Raw genomic sequence first — 17350 nt, 5'->3', positions numbered from 1 at the left:
ATGTATTCCTTTCGTTTAGCTTCTTATAAGTTGACTTTCAAGGAAAAAATTTCATCTCTTAATTTTTTTGACACCATTTCCTTCTTTACCTTGAACAATTCCTTTATTCTCTTCTTCTAATTTCTCACATGTTCCTTGTTTTTATTCTAGTAGAAGGGCTAAACTATATTTTCTTTTAATCGCTTATTCAATTTTTCTTTTGATAAACAAACTCCTCATTGCTTGAGTTGTACATACCTTCTTTAGCACGTTGCAACTGTTCTTTTAGTTTCTTTTTCTTTATCCTAGCTTTCTTTGACTCATCAATAGCGTGTTCCCCTTCAAAGTCCATTACTCCTGCTTATTCTTATTCCTCTTTAGAGTCAGTAATATTTTATTTCTTGGAGTTTGTTCCAAATCCCATGAGTAAATGCTCATCTGAATCATCTTTTGAAGAGTTTTAATTATTTGACTATGGTGTTGATCTATCCTCTTTAGAGTAGAGCCCCTTTTTCTCATAGAACTTTTTCTTCTGATGTTTTTGAGATTTGTTTCTAAACTTTTGATCATCTTCATTTTTCTGTCCTTTCTTTGTAAGGGAACTTGGACGAAAAATGTCCAAATCTTCCACGGTCAAAGAATTTAAAGGGAAACTTCCCTTTATATTTTCCTGAGCCACACTTTAGTTTCTTGGCAAATTGAGCTAGCTCTTCATCAAATTCACAGCTAAAGCAATCTTGATGATATTTGTGCTTCTTGTCCTTCTTGGACACTTTGAACGCTTCCTCCTTGGGTTCATACTTCTCTCTTCCCACTCTCATCTCATAGGTTGTGAGAGTATCAAGCAATTGATCCATCTTGATATTTTTTAAATCGGCCATCTCTTCAACAGTAGATACTTTGGCATTAAATCTAATGGGTAGGGATCTTACGACCTTTTGAACAATCATATATTCCTCTACTTCTTCACTAAATCCTCTAATAATATTGGTTAGTTAATCAACTTTGAGGAAGTATTCTGCTATGATTTCTTCTTCACTCATTTTTAAGCTTTCAAACCTTATTATGAGGGTTTTAAGTTTGACCTGCTTGACTCTATCATCTGCTTCATGACTCTGATTGAGCTTCACACAGACTTCCAGTGCATAACCTTTACAAGTTCGAATTGACTAAGGCCAAAGAGAATGGAATTCTTGGATTTAACATTATTTCCATATATTTTCTTACCATCTGCATGAGTGGGAGTGACGTCAGGGACATCATAATCTACTAGTACAAAGCTCCAAACATCTACTCCTAGGGACATAAGATAGGCTTCCATCCTAACTTTCTAGAAGGCGTGGTTTGTCTCATCAAAGACTGGTATCTTGCTTCAGTAATCATATTGACTCTCCTACCTAGACGCAATTCCTTGTATATCTACCTTCCAGTAGTTAGAATATTCTTGAAGGAACTTGGCTATTATATCAATTCTTGGAATAAGGAATTACTGGGGGGAGGGGGTTAATCGGTAATTGTGAGTTTCTTTAAAATTTTAAGTATAAGTCTTTGATTCTTTTCACCACGGTCAGTTACTTGTGAGAGATTTCATACACAATAAAAATGAAAAAAAATATAAGGTATTCACATACACATACAATCCATCGCATGAGAAACATACACATTTAGCACAGGTATTTTTACGTGGAAACCCAAAGGGAAAAACCACCAATTTGTTGGTTGTTATGATGTAAATTAAGAACCTACTTAATTACATCAATTTTTTTGTGAGCACCAACTCACAGGAGGCACCATCCCCCTTAAGATAGCAAGCCACTATTTACCAAGAGGCACCCACCTCTTAAAATGCAGGAAATTACTTGCTCAAGACACTTTTCTATTGTTCATACAATTTTGAAACTGAAAACAGAAGCGAATGAATATACATAGAAAAACGAATTTGGTCTACTCCAGTATTAATTCCCTTCCTTGATCTCCCCAGTTCTCCTTTGAACTGTGCTCTCTATTGACTCAACCAGCTTAGGTCTCGACCCTATGACACACCTTCACTCAGTGACACTTAGCTTAATCACACACCCACAACACTACACTCTATGACACACCACAATACTACATTCCCCTAATTTTCAAAAATGCTCTCCACTATTTTGTTCCTCTCTTGTACTGTGATCGATGTTGTCTCTGCAACACGGTCCCTAGAAGTGTACTTCTGCATGGTTATCCATGTTGTTGTTCCATCAAACTGCAAGACCATTGTTATTACATTAATCTCTAAGAATCGAATCCAACTGTAGCTGCATCAGAATTAATGTAAAGAATGAACTCGGAATAGCAAGGCTCTTTCATTTTGTTGTATCTTGTGTTCTCAGTCACGCCAATTGATTTGATGTACAGGGTGGGCATTTGCAGTCAATTCTACAGGTAGGATCAATCACTCAATGTTTGGGGTTCTTTAGTGAGTCTCACTTTGTGCTTCACTCTGCCCGAGTGCGTACTCCTGAAAGGCTCTCCATTTTCCTATTACATCCCAACAACTGTGTTGAGAAAAATACTTGGGGGCGAGGGGGGTGAATCAGTATTTTAAAAAACTCACAATAATAATTTTCTTTTCTAAAATATGTACGCGACTTTACGGAACCCAACTCACGTATGTATGTGATTGTCGTAAAAGAAACTAGCGTATGCTTAGTAAACTTGTAAAACAAATAATTCTTTATTTGTTAAACTTAAACCAGAATGTAAGAGATTAGGCAGGGATTTGATAAGCCATAAGCAGGTGTAGTAAGAAGAGCATAAAGTATCACACATAAGCAACACACATGAACACCATGACTTAAGTTTGAAACCCAATGTGGGAGAAAACCATCATTTTTGTAGACTCATGCCAGTACGCAGGAACCCACCTGCTGAAGGCTACAACCTTCACTCATTCTCTATCTCCTACTGTAAGGGAGATCCAACCCCCTGATCTGATTACCAGCTACTACTGGCAGGAAGCTTCGACTTCCTCACCGAAGGCTCCAACCCTTAGCAACATTCATGGACCACGTTTCATAAAATCAACTGAAGAAAATACTAACTTAATTCAAACATAATAGTGAGATCATTGGAACCAGAACACATAACTAAACTTAGAATACTGCAAAAACACACAGAATCAATTGAAACCATGATCATTCATATGCCAACATGTATACGCTACTTCACGTAAGGCAGCTCGCATGTATACACACTTTTCTATAGAGAAACCTGCATACAAACTCAATATACTAAAAAAATTATAATTCTAAATCAGACAGAGTTGACCAGAGTTATTTTGAAATATCATGTTAGCTTACAAGACGCTCATACAGTTAGCAGCATCAATAATCTTTTTAACCAATCAACATGTAACCAAATTCAACTTCATCATTCAATTAGTTCTACTTCAGACATATCACTCAACCCAGATCAAAATGAGGACATCATTGACAGATAGAAGAGATACAGCAGTACTGATTAGTTTGATCTGTCATTTATGAAAAAAAACCCTTTCTTTATATACGCAACTTTGAAGAAATGAACTCATGTGTATACGCGACTTCATCGAGACCAACCTGCATACAGATTTGCAAATTTTGACCTAAAATTGTGTATCTCTTTAGAACTTCAGAAAGACACAAATCATAATATTGAGAGATAAAAAAGAATGCGACAATACTTAGATCTAGTCAATCCATGAGTAGATCATACAATGGAAGATCATTTTAGGTCTCATGATCCTCATCCATCATTGTATTCATCAGTGCATAATTATTTCATATATATGTGTCAATTATGTCCCTTACAATGCAAATATACTTTAGATTGAAGTATTCATCAAAAATCACTTCACATGCACATGTAACACTTTGATCTTCACTTCCTTATATAGTTTAGCCTTTTTCATTAACACGGGTCAAAACCATACTCCAACCAATGGTTTTCTTAGACAGGATCAAAACAATCGTTGTTGGATTCAATACCATAGGGCAATACCATGGTAAGTACCTTTGGTATTTAGAATACCATGGTGCGGAAATTGTACTCGCCTTTGCTTCTTTAAACACATGTGTATACGTGACTTGGCCTTGACAAACCCCTGTATAGATCTTCAAATATTCACCTGTATCAAAATTATGATTTTGATCTGTAAACCTTTGTCCCATCATTTTTTTTTTTTGTTCCATCACTCTGTCACCTATGAATTGACCTGTGGAGCCATCTAGTTACCATATACTTGTTCTGTTGTAAGTGAGTTGTCATTGAGGACAACACATGCATCATAATGCCAACAACCTATCCACTAAAACTTTATTAAACTTGAGAATGGGCTCTAGCGATTCTGCCAAGCTAAGAATTAGTTCTCAATCCACCTGCATACTCAAAATATCTCCTCCATTTAAAGTTTTTTTGTATAATCAATATTGATTTCTTAAGCTCGGTCTAATCTCCATTACTCTAATTTATCTCTTCATGGTGTGAGAAGAACTTCAGGTTTGACTGTGTCAGACAGCATTAATATGTGACAAGTCAAGGTCCTCGTTTCCTTGTGACTCAATTTTCCTTCCAATTTCGGTCGAGAGGTCAGGATTCAGCCCCACTATGTTTTCTTATATGCTTTCATTTTTCCTCGACCCCTCGACTTGCTTATAGGCCCAACTTAAATCCTTTTCTTCTGCTATGGGCCTGTTTTATCGATTTCAATGTTTAATACCAAATAAACAAAAAAATATTCACAAAACATCCCCTTGGTGCAAACTTCAAGGTTCTGCCACATCATCATCTTATGTCATGCTGACATCATCTAGGCCACGTGGCACCTTCTATATGGTGACACGTGTCACCTAGATTTGGCCCATTAGGCTACCCAAGAATGTTGAATCTGCCTACCATGTGTCCTCTGTATTGTCACGTCACATTGATGTCATCTGCCACGATGCATGTATCGAGTCCCACATAGGTCGGGGGTCGGGAGTCGAGGCGTTCTCCTATCAATTCTTCTGCGTGACCCCAATCTCCGTCAAGGCCCGACTTCCAACTTAGAGATGGTTCCACACAGGTCGGGGGTTGTGGGCTTGGGATTTCCTTCCGTCATCTCTGCTACATGGCCCCAACCTCCGACTTGGCCTGAACTAGTTCAAAATATGCATGTCCTGAGGAATGAACTTCTCTATATTCAAACTTCAACTACCTGTAACTCCTACACTAGAAGGCCTTTTCTGGACTTCAACATACCATTAGAAAGCTCTTCTAGAACACTATCTAATGAAGTCATTTCCAGATACATCTAAGTTGATCTCCTGAGACATAATCTCCTCCAAACTCTGGGACTTCCAACCATCATAATCATATTTTTATGGCTTCTCCACTAAGTCTACTACTATGATGATTCTTTACAGAACATTGTAGCAACCATGGTACTCCCCTTGAACAACATGCTCACATCAATGCTAACATCCGCTGCTTATGACGTCAATGTTAGTCTGGTTGGCATCAATGTCAACATACCAAGTGCCACCAACCAATGATACAATGCCAATTGTCCAACATATTTTTCCATGAGAAATGGTTAATATAAGTATCATTACTAGTACACAATATACAAATAAACCTTGAGTATATGTATATAGGAAAAGGAAAATTATGCATCGGTTTATGCATGAAGTTTGCCTAGTCTTTGTGGAACAAAGTAGGTATTCTTTATATAGTGTATAAATAATCAAAATTTGAAGCATTATTTTGTAACCATATTAATAGTAAGGTAAGGAGATAGTAACTCAAGAGAAGAAGTGGGTTACTTCGAACTTTTCGATGACATTGAGTAAATATAGTATAAAAGGAAAAAAAATAGTGGGTAGGTGACGTATGTTACAATATTTCAGAGGTCAAAGTCAATGGTCAATAGTAGTCAAAAGTTCCTAGAAAACCTTGACTACTCCACAAAAAAACTCAACCTCCAAAGATCAAAATTATGCAAGTAAAAAATCCAAGTCAAACTTGGTCAACAACCACCCAAACTAAAAGTCAACACAAAATTTCAGAATTTGCCTTTATTCCTTGTCACATGTGAGCTTGATTACCTTGCTTCAAACCTCTATGAACCAATCACAAGAGGAGAGAGAAGAGAAGATGAGTGGATGTGATGTCCAAAAGAGGTTGCCTTAATGTGTATTTATATGAGACTTTGTAGACGCAATTGTGATTTTAGGCCAACCTAAACTTTTGTGTACTTGTTAGTTTTTCATTAAAAATAATATTTTTCCTTGACCAAATTAAATTCTTTGAAATGAAACAAGGGTCTTCTTTGGATGAGGAAGGTTGTCCAAAGGAGGGAATTTTTCCTTGAGCTATGAAATTAACACTCCCTCTCAGCTAGGGAGAAATTTCTTACTGCATCATAAATCTCATATCATCACTAAATCAAGTCATGTCTCATCTCTGATCATCTCTAATCATATGATGAACACTCGAATATAACGAATATTTGACATCATGGGGGAGCTCAAGCTACCACCCTCTATCCAAGGACAATAGGCAAGATACTACTTATCATGAGGTAAGGATCAAAACTATCCTTTTGTCCACTAATATTACCACCTTGACCCTCAAGAGTCAAGTGGTAGAACACCTGCGTCCACTACCTTGGGGGAGATACACACTTACCATACGAGGTAAGGATTAGACACAGTTAAGGAACTTGGGGAGATACACACTTACCATGAGATAAGGATCATACATGCTGAACTATCCTCACCCATTGTCCAGATGGGTTGCAATCCTGATAAGCCCAGCTTGTGGGTAGGATTCATACTAGGTTATACTCGGTAGGGGAGATACACACTTACTGTGAGGTAAGGATTAGACACAACCCTACAACGAAAAATAGGGGAGATACACACTTACCATAAGATAAGTATCAAACACACCTATTGTCCATGATTTCCCTCCACCCCTTCAGCTCTCCAGCTCAATTCCTCTCCCTATGAGCTCAAACAAGGGGGAAGAGCATAGCTTAGTGTTATCAATCAGCTGAGACCCTTACTGAGGAGGGTCACATCCATCAGTACAAGTTTCTCTATGAAGACCAAGAACTTCCCATTTGGAAAATCCTTGGTGAGTATGTTTGTTATATGCTCATCAATCGAAATATGGTGGAGTCTCACAGCTCCTCTCTACAACATGTCTCGTATATAGTGATACATGATCTCAATATTCTTGCACATGTCATGAAACATAGGATTATCTTCTAATTGGATCCCACTCTTCTTGTCACAATATATCACTGTCGTATCCAGGACCTGCTCAAATAGCTCTTCAAAGAGCCTCCTCAACCATACTAGCTCATAGCTATCCATGCTAGAAGCAATATACTCTACCTCAACTATGCTCAAAGCTACGAACTTTTTCTTACCACAACTAAGAAACACCCTGATGTGCTCTTCCTGTTAATAACATTTCCATCTTAGTCAACATCAATGTATCCAAGTGGCTACACATCTCCAGCATTATTTCCCAGACCAAGATTAATCGTCCCATGAAAATATCCCAGGACATGCTTGGCAACAACCCAGTGTGAATGAAGAGGCTCAATCGTGAATCGACTCAAAGTTTTAACTACAAAAATATGTCCAAATGGGTGTTCACGAGGAACACTGAATCCCCAATCAACTATCAATATTCAGAGGAGTTCGCCAAGTCAGGTCCAGCAGTATCTCCACATATATTTTTTAATTTGATCTCTATCAATGTGGCCAAGGACTTGCATTCTACCATTCCAAATATTTCCAATAGCTTCACAACATATTTTCCTTGAGAAAGGAAAATCTCACCGAGTCTTTGCCACACCTTTAAGCCCAGTAAGTAGTGCATCAAACCAAGATCTTTCATTTCAAACTGAGAGACCAAATCCCTCTTATACTCGAGCATCAAAGGATCACTACCTGTTAAGAATAGATTTTCAACATATAAAACCAAAATCAAAGGCATACCTTGGACCACTTTGAAGTAGAGGTTTGGATCAACATTTCTTCTCGTGAATCCAAGTTTCACCACATAATTGTCAATTTGAAAAACCAGGCTATGGGGGCTTGTTTCTCATGTGAGAAAACCTTGTTCACTATAATTTGTCAATTGCGGACTCATTTATGTATATAACATTATAAATTATTATTCAATATTCAGATGATGATTACGAGCCCTTGGGCGATTCTCCTTTATAGGAGTTGATAGGCCACAAGGGATAAAGACATGTATTTTGACATAAATGCCCTTTAATAATTAATTAGGAAACTTAATTTAATTAATTTATTAATTATATATATATATATATATATATATATATATATATATATATATATATATATATATATATATATATAGTTATGAATATTGTATTCATAACATTTCCTCTCCTTTAAATTCTTTGTCCTTAAATCAGAGGCAATGTTGGATGTTGCTGGTGAAAATGTTTTGTCTCCTATGATGAATCTTCTTCTGGTAGTCTCTTCCATTTGATAAGGTATTCTTTAATAGTCTTGGATCATAGTACATTCTCTCTGGTAATGATTATTCCTTCAGGTTCTAATATGATCCTTCCTTCTTCGTCAGCCTCAGTTATCATTGTTTGCGCTGTTTGATTTTGCCCCATTACTTTTTTTGGACTTGATACATGAAATATGTTGTGGATTCAACAAATGTCTAGTAGCTTCAATTGATAAGCCATGCTACTTATTTTATTTTTTTATTTGGTATGGTCCATAATACTTAGCAGATAACTTATTTTTCCCTTGTTGTTTTAATGATAACTACTTATAGGGTTGAAGTATGACGAAAACCCAATGTCCTTATTTCAATTCTCTTTTTGTGCGGTGTTGATCAGCTTGTTGCTTCATTCTATTGTGTACCATTGTTAAAATTTATTTTAACAAGTTAATAGTTATTTGGTTTTATTACAAGTGGTTCCTTCTTGCTTGAACCTTAGAATTGTGCAGCACAAAATCCTTTAACCTGGTTGGTTCATAGCCAGATAGGGCTTGGAAGGGAGTCATTATAGTTGAAGTATAATAGGTGGTATTGTACCATCATTCTACCATGTGTAGCCATTGAGACCATTTTTTTGTATGTCAGTGAAAAAATAACAGAGATATGTTTCCAAACATTTATTTACAATTTTAGTTTGGCCATCTTCCTGGGAGTGATTAGTTAAACTCATGTTGAGAGATATCATGCTTGGTGTGTTAGGCCCCTATAGTACTAGTGTAATCCCGTATTAGTATTGTCATTGTAGCCCCTCATTGTTATTGTTTTGCCCATGTTATACCCAAATTGTTATTATTGTGCCCCATAGAATCCCATTATTGTTATTGTTGTGCCCTTACATTATTATTGTTATGTCGACTTTGACTATATTGTGACCTCTTAGACTCCTATATATAGAAAGGAGGTCTTATCATTTGTATCATCCAAGAATTGCTCATGTGTGTAATGTAAAGGAGGTTTCCCCCTCGAAGAGGCTTATTTTGAAGTCATTTCTATATCTTTTCTTCTATTTGTGAGCCGGTTGCATAACAATTGGTATCAGAGTTTTGGATTCTAGGGTTTCGTACTTCAAACAGGTCATCGTGGAATTTTCGCTATCACTTTTTTTCTACAAAATTTAAAAAGCTAAAATTAAAACTCGTTTCAACCGAAATCTTGATGAACCTCAGGAATGAATTTTAGATCTTGTCTTTCTATATTTTTGGAGATAGGATCGAAGGAAGTTAGGGTTTTTGCAAGCTCCCATGTTATATCTCAAACAGGTGACCTAGGGAAAATCGTCATAAATTTCTCTCTGAGCATCAGATTGAAATTTTATAAAAAGTTACAGAAATAGGATGGAATGTAGTTTTGTTGTGTAGTCGTTTCATGTCTGAAGGTCACAATAGTGACACGTGGTACTTCGTACAAGTTCACTCTATGAAACCAGTCTATAATCAGGTCATCGTGGGATATTTAGAATAACTCTTTATTGGAGAATCTAATCTTGATCAAACTTACGGGGTTGGCACGAGGACTCATAGGGATACCACAGGATGAAATTTTAGACCTTAGAGATCTGCAATTACATAGATACAACCGATTCAATATCGAGCTCCTACAAAGGAAAAAAAGTGTGTAGTCTCTCTAAAATTTTGCATAAGTTTGATTTGAAAAATTAGTTTGAAGGAATTCAAAGGACATAGTGAAGCATAATTATCATTAATTGACACCCCGAAGAAATAAAATGGAAACGCCTAGTAATAACCGTGAAATCTCTAGCATGACTCATGAAGAAGAGGAAGAAATGCAACATGATATATCAAAATTATGAGACCAAGTGCAACAAATTTCACTCTCACAAAATGTTACAGAAGCTAAGATGGATGGTTTAAAGAAAGGCATGGAAGCTAAGATGGATGGTTTAAAGAAAGGCGTGGGAGCTAAGATGGATGGTTTGAGGAATGGCGTGGAACCTAAGATGAATGGTGTGGAATCTAATGGCGTGGAAGCTAATATGGATGGCATGGAAGCTAAGATGGATGGTATAGAAACAAAAATTAAAGGCAACACGGACAATTTGAAGATAGATTTGACAAAGTTGCTACAAGAAATGCTTACTATTGCGAAAGGGTAGTAAATGAAACTCATGATGAGAAAAAAATAAATGTTAATCATGATTTCATAGACTCTAACGTTGGATTGAACACCCACCATGTTCCAAAGATCGATATGACAAAGTTTGATGGCAAGGATCCCGTAACATGGATACTATAGATGGAGCAATATTTCGATCTCCATAATGTGCAAAACAAACAAAAGGTACGCATTGAAACTTTATATTTGGAACCCAATCAGTTTGTATGGTATCGATGGTTTTTCTCTCGTAAACAAATTGTCACTTGGGCAATTTTTACAGAAATGATAGCACATTATGAGGATACAAAAAGAAACACCTTTTTATCCAATTGATAAATCTAAAACAAAAAGGTTCAATGGTGGAGCACATTGAGGACTTCCAAAAATTGAATATAAGGGTAAAAGATATATGAGAGGAGCATAGTATTGATGTTTTCATAACGACATTATAGGATAACATCCAACATGAGGTTCGCATTTGGGAACCTGATTCATTGGAGAAGGAATTTAGGTTGGCAAGAAAAATTGAAAGAAAAATTATGGAAAACAAGGAATCCTACCAATCACAACTATAAAGATGGAAGTGTTGTTGCCCCTAGCCTTCCACAACCTACCAGGTTGACACCACAAAAATTGGAATAAAAAAGACTAAAAAGGCTTTGTTACATTTGTGATAGAAAATACACTAAAGGTCATAAGTGTGCTAAGAAGAAATTATTTTACATAGATTTTGAAGAGGAAGAAGGAAAGAAACAAGAAACATAAAAAGAAGAGGATACACACCAGGAACAAAGCCTAGAGAAAGAAGAAGTGAATCTGACCATATCTTGTAATGCATTGGCCAGAATAACCACTCATCAAGCTATCAAGATAGAAGAACATATCAAGAACAAAATGGTAATAGTCTTGATTGATTCGGGCAATACCCATAATTTTATTCACTGTAAGATAGTGAAGGAATAGAATTACTTCCTACATCCAGCACCAGAGTTTCAAGTGATTGTTGAAAATGGAAGAACCATAAATTACTCTGGAAAGTTCCATAATATCAAGCTATCCATGGGAGAATATGTGTTGAATAGTCTAGTTCTTTCCATTCCAATGGGTGGTGATGATGTTGTACTAGGAGTCCAATGGCTACAATATTTGGGTACGATAGTTTTTAATTTTCAAGAACTTTTCTTGAACTTTTTTCAGAAGGAAAAGAAGTTGAATTAAGAGGTATCACAAGGAAACCGAGAAATATAATCAGCTCTAATTTCTTGACAAAGCTTCTAAAGAAATAACAATGTGGTGTAATTGCACAATTATGATCGCTAGAGGTTCCCACGTCGAAATCATCTATTTCTCCAGTTCTCCAAAAAGTCTTGGACAACCATTCCAAGGTATTTGAGACTCCTAAAGGATTCCCACCTATTCATGATCATGATCATGCTATTCATTTGATTCCAAGAAGTGTTCCTCCAAACATCAGGCCTTACAGATATCCTTATGCCCAAAAGAGTGAAATTGAACGTATGGTTGCAGAAATGCTAAAGGCTGGTATAATTCAACCTAGTCAAATTTCCTAATCTGCTCTAGTAGTATTGTTGCACAAGAAGGATGGATCATGGCGCGTGTTTCTGGATTATAGGGACCTCAACAAGCTCATTATTAAAGATAAATTTCCCATTCCAGTCATTAATGAATTATTGGATGAATTACATGGAGCAATTTACTTCACCAAGTTGGACCTTCATTCAGGATATCAACTAATCAGAATTAAGACTGGAGACATTCTGAAAATAACATTTAGAACTCATGAGGGTCATTATGCATTTTTGGTCATGCCATTTGGCCTTACCAATGCACCTTCTACATTTCAAGGTTTGATGATTTCCATTTTCAAACCCACCCTTAGAAAATTTTGTGTTAGTGTTTTTTGATGATATATTAATCTACAGCAAGTCTTGGAAGGATCATGTTCAACATGTTGATAGAGTGCTCAAACTATTGGAGGAGAAACAATTATATGAAAAAACCTCCAAATGTTTCTTTAGAGTACAAGAGATGGAATATTTCGGTCATATTGTATCTCATGAAGGTGTTAAGGTAGACCCTAGAAAAATCAAAGCCATTAAGGAATGGAAAATCCCCAAATCCATAAAGCATCTGTGAAGATTTCTCAAGTTGACAGGGTATTATCACAATTTTGTTAAGAATTATGGGAGAATAGCAGCGCCTATAACAACATTACTGAAGAAAGATGCATTTTCTTGGACTCCAGAAGCAATGAAATCCTTTGAACATGTTAAAGAGGAAATGTGCCAAGCACCGGTCTTAGCTACACTAGACTTCACAAAAACCTTTATTGTGGAATGTGATGCCTCAAGAAATGGAATTGGAGTTGTTTTAATGCAAGAAGAAAGACCCATTTCTTTCGAAATTCGTCCAATCAAAGGAAAGTATTTACACAAAGCTATTTATGAGAAGGAAATATTGGAAATACTACATGCACTTAAGAAATGGCGACCTTGCCTAATGGGAAGACACTTCAAGGTAGAAACAAATCATGATAGTCTTAAATACTTTTTAGAACAAAGGTTATCTTGAAAAGAGTAGAAAAAATGGGTCACAAATATGTTGGGTTATGACTTTAAATCATCTACAAAAAAGGGAAGCAAAATGTTGTTGCAAATGCACTCTCAAGAAAGGATGATGATGTGGAAGCATTACTTTGCATGATTTCTACTATCCAACCAGATTGGATAAACGAAGCAAGGGATGAATGACGAAGAAGTGTGGGCACTCATTCAAAAGTTACAACAAGACCCCAGTACATCTGATACATTTAGCTGGAAAAATGATTTGTTATGGTACAAAAATCGCTTATACCTCTATAAGAATTCTCAAATCAAACAAAAGATTCTTATGGAATTGAACACCTCTCCCTTAGGAGGGAACCTGGGATTTTTAAAAACTTACCACAGGGTTAAGAAGGAATTTTTTTGGGATGGCCTTAAATCTGATATTCAAAAGTTTGTGGCGGAATGTTTGGTTTTCCAACAAAATAGAGTTGAAACAATTTAGGCCCCGGGTCTATTACAACCTTTATCCATTCCAATTCAACATTGGGAGGAGGTTTCAATGGATTTTATCACAGGTTTACCCAAGTCTGAAGGAAAGAGTGTCATCATGGTGGTAGTTGATAGACTTACCAAGTATGCACACTTTTATGCATTACCTCATCCCTTTAAATCCAGTACAGTTTCTACTGCATTTATGGAAACAATTCAAAAGCTACATGGAAACCCAAAGATTATTATAAGCGACAAAGATCACATTTTCACTGGAAAATTTTGGGCAGAATTATTTTCTTGTCTGGGTACTTAGTTAACTCATAGCTCATTGTATCATCCTTAATCTGAAGGGCAAACTGAGATAGTGAAAAAATGTTTGGAAGGATATATTCGTTGCTTTGTATATGATAAACAAACATAATGGGTTAAATGGTTGCCTCTGGTTGAATGGTGGTTTAACACTTCCTTCCATACTGCGGCAAAAATGACCCCATTTATGGAACTTTATGGATATCATCCACCATCCATCACATCATATTTAAGATAAAATTCTAAGTTTCAAGCAGTGGAAGATCACATCAAGCATCAACAACAAGTTCTCCAACTCTTAAAGGATAACCCCACTTTGTGTTATAGACATTTTTGTGCCTTACAGCATGAAGCATGAAATGTCAATAATCTGAGGGATCCAAAGTCCCTAAACATGTTGTTCCTACCCCTAGAGGAACAAGGTCAGCAAACCACAGCACTAAATATCAGTTCTCCACCTGAAAACACTCAAAAACAAGCTAATTCTGGGTCATGTCAACTGCTCCACTGAGCATCTGCGCTGAATTTCAACTGCTCCACTCTGTACCTGCGCTGAATGTCAACAGTAATGAAGGCTACCTGCGCTGGGCGAGTTTGGCCAAGTGGCACAGTCATTCCTCAAGGTGTCAATGCCCAGGAAGCTTCCAAAATGACACTTGGATCAGGGAATTCGCCTTGTGATGAGTAAGAGGATCTAGATCTCCAAGTGGAAGCAAGAAAATCCAAGTGGACTCAAGAACTGAAGAATAACTAAAGTGGGAGAGGACACTAGTCAGCTCCATGCCAAGCTCAAGCTGACTCATCCTTTCTCCAAAACTCCTATATATAGAGCTCTCTCATGAGGTCTAGGGGGGCTGGAATCTTGTGAATGTAAGGAAGTGCTGTTGGTTTGAGTATAGAACTATTGGGTGATTTGCTTGAAGGAGGTGAAGAGGAGATTTCTTTCTGCTGGGAGGTGTTGCTGGATTGGGCCTCTTATGATTGTAACACTCTCAGAACTTTACTTCTTCCATTAATAAAGCATTTGAGGTTCTTCTATATGCATGTGTCTCAATGGTGTATTGTTATACTTGTGTATTTGATTTATTCTAATCCTTGAATCAATTATGAATGTATGCTTCTTGTAGTTTCCCTCTCTTGCCTTTTTGCAGGATCTTTGTGTAGCTGGGCCAGTAAAAGAGCAAGGAGCTGGGAGCAAGCAGCAAAGAGAGAAGATTGGATCAATCATTAGCGGAAGACAACAGTTAGTGGATCTCTTTCTCCCCTCTCTTACATCTCATAAAGAAGTAATTTCGAATAGCTTTGCTTTGATTGTTGTTGAGGTACTATCACCCTTAGAGTGGGATAGGGTCATTCCGTATTGGATACTTTTCCCAACAATAAATTGGCGACTCCGCTGGGGATCGTATCTTGTTGGTTGTTTGTGTTTTTGCTATTCATTTCATAAACACAGGGAGTACCGAATCGAACTGCATTTGGATCTTTCAAATGCAAAGTAGAGGGCAGCTACTCTAGCTCAGTTTCTGGGCAAGTTTATGATTTGAAGAGCTGATTCACAAGGACTCTAAATAGCTCTTAGTGATAGCTTTTCATCCTCCTTTTCATCCCTTAGTGTGTACTTGACTGATAGCTTCTGATTTGGCCAAAAACTGTGAATTTTTTAGCAATCTGTGACCCGGAAACCAAGAGAAACGAAAGTTTCGTTCTTCAGTGCAGGTTGTGTGCAGGCTGTCTGCATTTCAGCGCAGTTCCCGAAGGGGCTACCTGTGCTGAATGTCAAACTGACAGTGTACTACCTGCGCTGAACCAGTCTTGCCTTGTGCTACTGGGGTTTCCTGCTGTTTCTTGCCCTGTTTTCACCCTTGTTTTTGCAGCCTGTTACCAGTCAATGTACCTATCTGAAACCAACTTTCCTTGCCACTATTCCGCCTCGGTTGTATAAAGAAACTGTATTTGTTCTTTGTGTATTTCTTATATCATTTGCAGTTTCCCATAACGAAAGTGAACTAGTCTTGCTGTGGCCTCTTAGATCTAGACCTGTGATAAGTGTCGTTTTGATCTTAAGAGTTAGTTTGTTTGCTGTTCATAGCTGATTGAGCTTTTGCTTTCGTCATATGGTTTGAGTTTACATATTTCTAGTGTCGAAACAAGTAAATCTTAAGGTGTCTTTTGATTTTGGACAAACTTGTTTGCTTTCACTTGAAATTGAATTCAAAGTTATACAACAGCTTTCTTTTTGTATCGCACAAACATTAAGAAAGAGAAAAGAAATATCTGCATTGTGCATGTGCATTATGACAGTTTGCATGTTGATTTAGGAAAAAGTGCATTAGTGTGTGCTCTATGATCTGTGTGAAAAGATGTTGTCTTTCTTTTCCCTCAGTAGTTAAGATTTTCAAAGTTGAAAGATTGAAAAGCTTGCTTATCATCTTAGACTGCATTTAGGAGTGTTACTATACATCTCGTGGTGATCCATAAAGGCAAACTGCTAAACAAGATCAACCTTAAAATAAATTGAATTTACATAACAACGCATTGAAACATAACGCAAACACATAGAGGTCTAAGCTAGAGACGTGTTCCGGCGTCGTTAAACGTGATATCTTAGCGTTGAGTGGTTGGGTGATTCCTCCACGGTGAAGCGATAAGTATCAATACGGACTTGTGCTCCCACGTACCGTCGCGTATATATTGGGAGACCCCTATAGGAACAAAGCCTTTATCCATAGGAAGCCGTGTCGGCCGCCCTACTGATCGCAATGCAGTGAACACAGCATTCACGAAGATCGACCACCCGTACCGTAAAACGTATTCTGTGGTTTTGCGAAAGGTTTGGCACACCCTCTGCCTAGATCTCCAGAGCAGTTTCTTTTGGCCTTTTTCAAACTCTATAACTGAAAAAGTCCATCCGAGCATTTGTCACTTCGGGCTCGTTAAAACATCGAAGGAGACTAGAGTCATCTTTAGCTTTTTCTCGACTCTTAAAAAGTGAAAAAGCAAGTTGTGTCTAAAGCGTCGTTATAAAATTTATTTTAAACGGAACATAATCACCTCCTATTCATGTGTTGATCTGTAGGTTGAGAACATGGAACGCCCCAACCAAGGAATTCCACATGATGGAAATCCTAGTCCTTTCTCCTCTTGGGGAGAAGTTGGTGCGCCCCACATGGCCACATTGTCACTTCCAGGACTGACAATTGGCCTACCAATTTGGCTATTCTCAACCAATGTAGTTTAGAACACCATGGTTCCTGAACAGTCGAGTCAACAGTTAGATGAGTCTAGAGCTGCCCACCAGCCTTCTACTTCCTATAACTCTTCCTCCA

Source organism: Pinus tabuliformis, chromosome X (assembly GCF_031772625.1).
Source record: "Pinus tabuliformis cultivar Carrire ecotype Pingquan chromosome X, CPIR1, whole genome shotgun sequence".
Lineage (NCBI taxonomy): Eukaryota > Viridiplantae > Streptophyta > Pinopsida > Pinales > Pinaceae > Pinus > Pinus tabuliformis.
The sequence above is the reverse complement of the archived record's forward strand: the minus strand, read 5'-3'. Positions refer to the sequence as shown.